Raw genomic sequence first — 8,293 nt, 5'->3', positions numbered from 1 at the left:
CATAACGCATATCAAGGCTCTGCCCAACTAAATTTGTTGGGGTTCTGTCTCGTGACATAGTGATAAGGTTGAATTAGGTTTACTATACTTAACACGAGTGTGTATATATATATATATATTAAATAGCTCGGGAGTTATACCCAAGATTTATACCAGGAGGCTTTCTAGTTGAATCCTAAAGTTACAAGGTGAGTCCATTCTCTTTTCTCACAGTTCGTGAGTCATTTTTCTTTTTATCACCTTTTTATGATACAATAAAAATGTTTTCTAAAATCCTAAATGTTTATCAGTTATACTTACAGTGATTAAATTCTTATATTCTGCAATAGTTGCCGGTATGTGGGGTTTTTATATATTACTTGACACTCGTTATTATTGGCCAAAAAGTTAGCCAATAGTAGCATGACCACAAGCACGGGAAAATTGTGCCCCAGTGGCCATAGTCTATAACTAATATTATTACTATATTAAATTATTAATAAATTTAATGTATGATTGAAATAAATCTAAATGGTTTGTATACAAAATAGAGCTTTATTAAGTGAAAAATGCCCGGATAGTCCCTGTGGTTTCGCCTTTTTTCACCTATAGTCCCCAACTTTCTAAAACTACCTGAATAGTCCCCAAGTTTTCATTTTTTGTTCCCGGATAGTCCGTGCGTCTAACTTCAGTTTGTTTTCTCTGTTAAGTTGATGTAAAATGACAAAAATACCCTTTCCTTAAAAGGCCAAACCACAGGGACTATCCGGGCATGTTCTTCATTTTTATTTATAAAACTCCACCACCACACTTCATCTTCAACCTCCACCCACCATCACCCTCCTCCACCCTCCACCATCACCGCCACAATCACGCTCCACCAAATTAAATGCAGAAATTAACCTCTCACCCTCAAATGCCGTTTGCTTCTTTTTTTTAATATGGTTTCTGTGCGTAATATCAAACCACAAAATTAAATAAAATCAACTTCATATCTATGATTTATACCCCAAAATTAAACTCACAAAATTAAATAAAATCATTAACTACCGTCGTTGCTGCCGTTACTCCGGTTGAAGCCGACTGTCAAATCGGCACAGTGGGTAGAGGAGGTGGTGGTGGCTGATTAAGGTGATAGAGGTGGTGGTGGCGGATGATGGTAGCGCTGTCGCTACCGTTACCGTCGTCGCTGTCGCTGCCGGCGGCGACTGTCAAATCGGCACCGATTTGAGGTGAAAATTATACCATTCTACTCGTATTCATGGCCTGAATAAAAGCCCTATAGTTTTTGAGTGGCATTCGTACCGATTGAACAAGAATTTCTAAAATGAAATCACAGGTCGATTTCAAGGGTTTACACATGGAAGAAGGCACAGTGGGTGGAGGAGGCGGTGGTGGCTGATTACGGTGATGAAGGTGGTGGTGGCGGATGATGGTGGTTGGTGGTGGTTGTGGCAGTGGCAGTGGTGGCTTGGCGGTGAGAGACGGCTAGGATGATGGTTTGTGATGGAGGTGTTGACAGGCGGTGGTGTTTTATGGTGGTGGTGGAGATGAAGGAGATGGTGGTTACTTTAGAGAGAGAGAAAAGGGTTTGAACTTTGAAGGTGATGACTGATGATGAAGAATGAATGTGGTAGGAATGTTTGGTTTTTATATTTTAAGAAAAAATATATAATTAATTCATTTTGTTTTACTTAAGGGTATTATAGTCATTTTACATCAACTTAACAGAGAAAACAAACTGAAGTTAGACGCAGGGACTATCCGGGAACAAAAAATGAAAACTTGGGGACTATTCAGGTAGTTTTAGAAAGTTGGGGACTATAGGTGAAAAAAGGCGAAACCACAGAGACTATCCAGGCATTTTTCTCCTTTATTAATTATTATAAAAATATATTAGTTATATTAAAGAAAATATAATTAATAACCATATTGAACAGGATTATTAGTTATATTAGAAGATCCCTATTAAAAAAAAATTGACCCATAATGCTTATAAGATTATGTTAAAATGTATTATAATATAACTATATATTAATTTATAATATATATTATATGAGTATTATTTGATTATTAAGTAAACACAAGTGGAAATTTACAAGCCAAAAGCCAACAATGTGATCTCTGTTATGAGAAGATACACTATTAAGTTGACAAATTAAAGAAAAGTATTGTATGTGGTCGAAAACCTTTTTTTGTGAGGTGTCCAAATATAATTGTTGGACTCAAGATTTAGTAAGAAAAAAGGATGTTTTTATAACATTAATACAATAGTGAAGAGTTCAAATGAGAAGAAACTTTATGTAAGAAGAAAAAAGAAAAAATTTTAACAAATAAAAATGCTTCATTACTTCATTTAATATAAGTATTTAATGTTACTATAAGGGTAATATGGTAAACCTACAAAGATCATTAATTAGTAGTATTCCTCTTTAATAGCTAACTACATTAAAATTTGTAACTTATCTTCAAAATATATATTTTTTCAAAGAAATAAAATAAAATAATTTAGAGTGTAGGTCAAATTACAATGTGTATATGATAAATTACGGGTTGTGTAGGATAAGATTCAACATGTGTAGGGTAAATTTCGAAAGGTGTGGGTAACTTTTGATGTGTGTAGTCAGAAAACATTAGTGTGAAGGATGATAGTTTTATGACTAATTAATTAGTCAAAGATGATAATAAATGAGATAAGTGAAAAAGTATTTAATGTTTTACAATTATACCCTTTGTTCTTTTTCTTCTCAATTAAATTTTCTTCTCAAATTAACCTTCCCCTAATACAATATATAATTAACCCCTCTATTAAGTTTCAACTTTGAAGCCTCCTCTTAATTTACTGGTCAATTTTTTCTTGTATTTTATTAGTTTATCACTACAATTCTTGGTTTTCATTGGTTAACACTCCACCACATCTCTCTATGTGTGTGCTAAAAAGTAGTCTGATAAAGATTGTATGTTTTTTTAATGAGAGATAGTATATGAGTTTGGTGTATAATAATAATAATAATAATAATAATAAATAATAATAATAATAACTAATTCAAATGTGTATGGTCTATTTGTGTATATGCATGATTTAAAAAATTAATAATTAAATTTAAATGAGAAGTGTGTGAAGCGGATTAGGTATTTATTCAAGGCAAATATAAAAATTATAAAGTGTTTAATATAACTAAATTGCTAGATTATTCAATGAATGCTTTGAATTAGAATATATACTTCGAGAATTGCTTAAATGATGTATGTATAGTATGTATTTTATTTGCTCCAACATTGCAACCTACAAGTAATTTAAACATATATATTATGGTAATAAAATCTTATAAAATTATTTTTCTCTTTTGGCACAGTTAATATAACGTGTGATGGTATTTGTTATTGTGTTGACTTAGTTACCCTTTTCTACGATAATGTTTCACGTCTCGCTCTCAATTTGAGAAGTTAACATTCCGTAATGTGTGTGCATAGTTCAATGTTTGTACGTCTATTTTTGTTCGGCTTAACAGTCCTGCCGTAACGCACGGGTCCTAAAAACTCGTATACTATTATTTTGAAACATATTTGTGCATTTATAAGTTGTATATGTAGCTTTAGTGATTTTTTATGCTAATTAATTTATTTATATACTATTATTTAGCAAAAGTGTGTGCATTTATAAGTTGTAAATGTTGCCAAGTGTGCGCATTTATAAGTTGTACATGTTGCTTAAACACGACGCAACGTGCGTGTGTCGTTAAACGTTTTTAGGCCGTCTATTTTTGCCCGTTTGACAGGTTCATCGTAACGCTCGGGGTCCTAGATCGACTTAGTTATTTTTTTATATGTTTTACGTTTTAGTTTAATTTATTCGTATTAACACGCCACAACTTTAGTGTTAGTGGTCGCTGGTAGTAGTGTGGCATTGGTATTCGCCCCCGCCGCAACGCGGGGGTGTTTAATACTAGTTAAATATATATTGCAACGTTAAATATTATAATGCTACAATAATATTTAATAAACAAATGAAGTATGTATTTATATATAACACCTTGTATTCTATTTATTGTATAGTTGGCTTATGTATTAGCAATTATTATCAGTATGTGAAATTTGGTATACATTATTTGATAAATGTCACTAGTTGAAAGAATGTTCAACAGTGATATGACCACAATTGTTAGTTGAAAGAAGGATCAACAGTAATATATGACCCGAGTCACTAGTTAAAAGAATGATCAACAGTGATATGACCACAATTACTAGTTGAGAGAATGATCAACAGTAATATGGCCCGAGTCACTAGTTGAAAGAATGATCAACAATGATATGACCACAATTACTGGTTGAGAGAATGATCAACAGTAATATAACATGAGTCACTAGTTGAAAGAATGATCAACAATGATTGGACCACCGTCACAGGAATCGCCTAGTGACCGATATAATAGTAAGATATAATTACTTGATAATTCACTATTGGGCGAAAGTGAGCCAATGAGTTATATGACCACTGTCACATCGGAACTGCCACCATGTGACGAATACTGATTGAGTTGGGCAAATACAAATAAATATAAAAAACCTTGATGCTATTAAGTATAACAATATATTTTATAAAAATGGAATGAACTCGCCAGTATTTATTACTGATAAAATGTTTTCCAAACATGTTTGAGGTAATTTGCTGTAAAGATAATATATGCCAGCTTTGGAGCATTGAAGGCTTAAATAAAGTGGGTATAAATACCTGAATAAAAGAAGAAACTTATGTTTTATTTAATTGGGTTTATCCCCATAAAAACATTTGAATGAAATACGGGTTGTAGCCCATTTGTTTTGTATTAAAAGTTTGGTGTTTTAAAACTCTGAAATCATTTCCTAACTACGACCCTGATGAAAAAAAAATTCCGCTGCGTATCTAATATATACCGATACCATCTGACTGGTTCACGGCTCCTACTCTCAGGGTGGGGTCGGGGGCTGTGACAGAAGGTGGTATCAGAGCCACTTGTTTAAGCTATTTAGGTGTTCTTTTAATACCTAAACTTAAACAATAAAGTTAACAAATTAATACAAAGTAACATATGTGTTATTTTTGTAGATTTAAATATATGAATATATATATGTAGATATGCACATATGATTCCTAGAAGTATTATTTTGTTTTAATTATTCTGTGATATTAATAATTAAAAATGTTTTCCATTCAGATGTCGAATGAAGTATCACATAATCCAGAAGTTTATGCTAATAATGAAAATCCATTGGATAAAAATGCTATAGAAAATATAATAGCCCAAGGAATAGCTAATGGTATACCTTTAATAATTAAAGTTGTTAAAAACCCCGTAGAACCCACCAAAGTTGTGAGTAGCAAGCATACTCGTGACGATAGTTTTAGCCATAGTGTAAATGGAGACAATGATGATATTATCAAAACCCATTTCCCAAGAAAATGAAGGCGATGACTCTCAGGTGTACCTACAAAGAATTTCTAGCTTGTTAACCAACTGAGTTCGCAGGCAGTGAAGGAGCCACGGCTGCTTTGCGATGGTTGGAAAAGACGGAAGTTGTTCTTAAAATCAGCAAATGTGCCGAAGAAGATAAGGTGATGTATGCTTCCAATCTCTTTAAGGAAGAAGCCTTAGAATGGTGGAATACAATTCTTCAGGCAAAAGAAAGTGACATGGCTTATGCCATGAACTGGGAAAAATTCAAGGAAATGACAGAAAAGAAATTTTGTCCCCCTTATGAAAAGGAACGAATGGCTAACGAGTTCCTAAATCATAAAATGATAGATGTAAATTGTCGGGAGTATACGACGACGTTCTTCGAATATGCAAGAATGGTACCAACTCTGGCTTCGCCAGAACCCGTACTAATTTCTCGTTATATTTGGGGATTAGTGAGTGAAATCCGAGACATGGTCAAGGCCGCCAGACCACAGACTATTGAAGAAACAGTTGAACTAGCTAACATCCTGATAGATGAACTAATCCGCACAAGAGAAGAAAACAAGAAGAAAGTGTTGGCCGGAAAATTTCTCAAGAATTCAAGAAGAAAGGAACTGAACCGTCATTGGAGCAACCTGCCTGCAGAAGCTGTAACAAAAAGCATTCAGGAAGATGTCGTTTTAGGAGAACGCCCTACTGTGACTTCTGCAAGATGATCGGGCATATAGAGAAAGAGTGTAGAAGGAAAACTAATATTTGTTTCAATTGCGGAGAAACGGGACACATCAAACCATATTGCCCGAAACTGACTAAAGCACCGGACAACCAGGCAAAAACAACAGACGGAGCTAAGAAGAACGCGCGAGCATTCATACTTACTACGCAAGAAGCATAAATGATTCCAGACGTAATCGCTGATATGTAATATCCAAGTTAAGTTATTATTTGACCCTCGTACAAATCAAAGTTATTAAATAAATTCATCCAGTCAAGTACTTTATCTATTCAGAACCATAATATACTTGGTTGGTCTTCACTTTCCTTGAATCATTTAATTGGTCACGACACCTTGTGGTGGCGTTTTCTTTAATTTGAACCTTGCGCTAATCTCATTTTCACACCTGATGTACGGATTTATTTATTTGATTTCTGTTGGTTCATTATCTTAAACAAGTCTTAATACAATTATGTGTTAAGATAAGAGTACACAAATTCATATCATATTCCGGTGTATCTCTAAAGTTTCTTTCATCATTGATAAAAAATTCTATGATATTCGTTTGTTCTTTCATCATCAAATGAAAATCCTATAAAAAAAATTATTTGAAATGAATATCCAAATTTACTTCATTAAAACTTTCAGTTGATTACGAAAACGGTGAAATTGTTCGGTCACCGTAATTATTGAGATATTTCAATCATTTCGACACCTTGCGGCGTCGATATAAACTTGTAGCTTGGGCTAATCATAATCATACGAATCATTCAAAACCATGTATATCTTTCGTTTGACTCATCATTGAAAATAGTCTTAATGCAATTATGTATTAAGACAATGATACACTAACTCTATTGTATTTCGGTGTATCCTTGCAATTCAATAAATGTCAACACATTAAATTTTCTCATATCATGGTTTAATAGTTAACAATTTATTTTCGTGCTTCTATTTCATTTTGAGCTTGTTGATTCTAAATCTTCATCGGTTGACAATCAAAGTAAGTTTCATTTGACAATGAATTCTATTGTTTCTAAAAGTCATTTACAACTTGTAAACAGACAATTTCATCATATATCTCTCTTGGCTTGATCCCAGTCACCTTGGAAACTATATCATTTCATCTTGTTCCTTTGACATCGATTATTTGAATTAATTCAGTTAAACCATTGAATCCTATTTATTGTACAACTCATTTTGATGTTTTGATTCTGTATCATTTATTACCTTAATATTGTTTTTATTGACTAAGACGTGACATGACTCTAAAAGAGAAACCGTAGCCCAAATCTCGAGGACGAGATTTAAAACAAGGTGGGGAGGATGTAACATTCCCATTTTTATCATATAAGAATTATAGGTCTGTTTAAATTTATTAACCACTAGTAACTAGTTTTATTTTTAATATAATTATTCGACCCAAATAGTTTTAAAAACTATTTTATATATAGTTGGTTGGAATGTTATACTAATTAATTGGCTTGTATATAGGTGACCTTTCTATTAAAATAAAAGTATATAAAAACTTATATTGTTAGACAGGTAGATTACAGGTAAGTTGACTGTTAGAAATATGAACTACCTGGGCGGGCCTAGGAACCGTTTAATAATTAAATTATAGAAATACATTATATTTGAACCTACTTCGTTTTTAATAAAACTTGGTTCAAAATGTAGATACCAATATTCTCGTTCTAATAACATATTTATTGTTTTATAAAACGTTATATTTTAGAAGTTATAAGCGTCAAATAAGTAAAGCAGCTGAATTAATTATAATATATATAAATAATAAAATTATTAAAACTTAATATTTAATTCATATATTCATATATGTTTACGTGTACATTATTATAAATAATAAAATAATCAAACAACTTAACATTTGATGTATGGATGGACGTGTGGACAGGAGGCATGTCCTCCAAGTGCAACATCTTTCCATATAAATAGAGGTGCATGTAAAGAATTCTAAACTGCTAATACCTTTGTCTCCTTCTCTCGCTCTCTATTCTATATTTTTAATTTTAATAATTCCCATAATAACAATAATAATAATAAAGCCCTGCCTCGTTTTAAGTATTTTAAGTAACTTCCGATCACTGATATCCTTTCTGATTGATCTGAAGCCCCATAACGCATGTCAAGACTCTGCCCG

General features: G+C 32.6%; 1 long non-coding RNA gene across 1 annotated transcript; it reads left to right on the top strand.

Annotated features, from left to right (window-relative positions):
* Positions 1-1,102: 1,102 nt before the first annotated feature.
* On the top strand, positions 1,103-1,735 carry LOC118492311. Its single transcript, XR_004893151.1, has 2 exons — positions 1,103-1,211; positions 1,319-1,735. It is a non-coding gene; the product is annotated as an uncharacterized LOC118492311 (long non-coding RNA).
* Positions 1,736-8,293: the final 6,558 nt, after the last annotated feature.

The sequence above is a fragment of the Helianthus annuus genome, chromosome 5 (assembly GCF_002127325.2).
Source record: "Helianthus annuus cultivar XRQ/B chromosome 5, HanXRQr2.0-SUNRISE, whole genome shotgun sequence".
Lineage (NCBI taxonomy): Eukaryota > Viridiplantae > Streptophyta > Magnoliopsida > Asterales > Asteraceae > Helianthus > Helianthus annuus.
The sequence above is the reverse complement of the archived record's forward strand: the minus strand, read 5'-3'. Positions and strand labels throughout refer to the sequence as shown.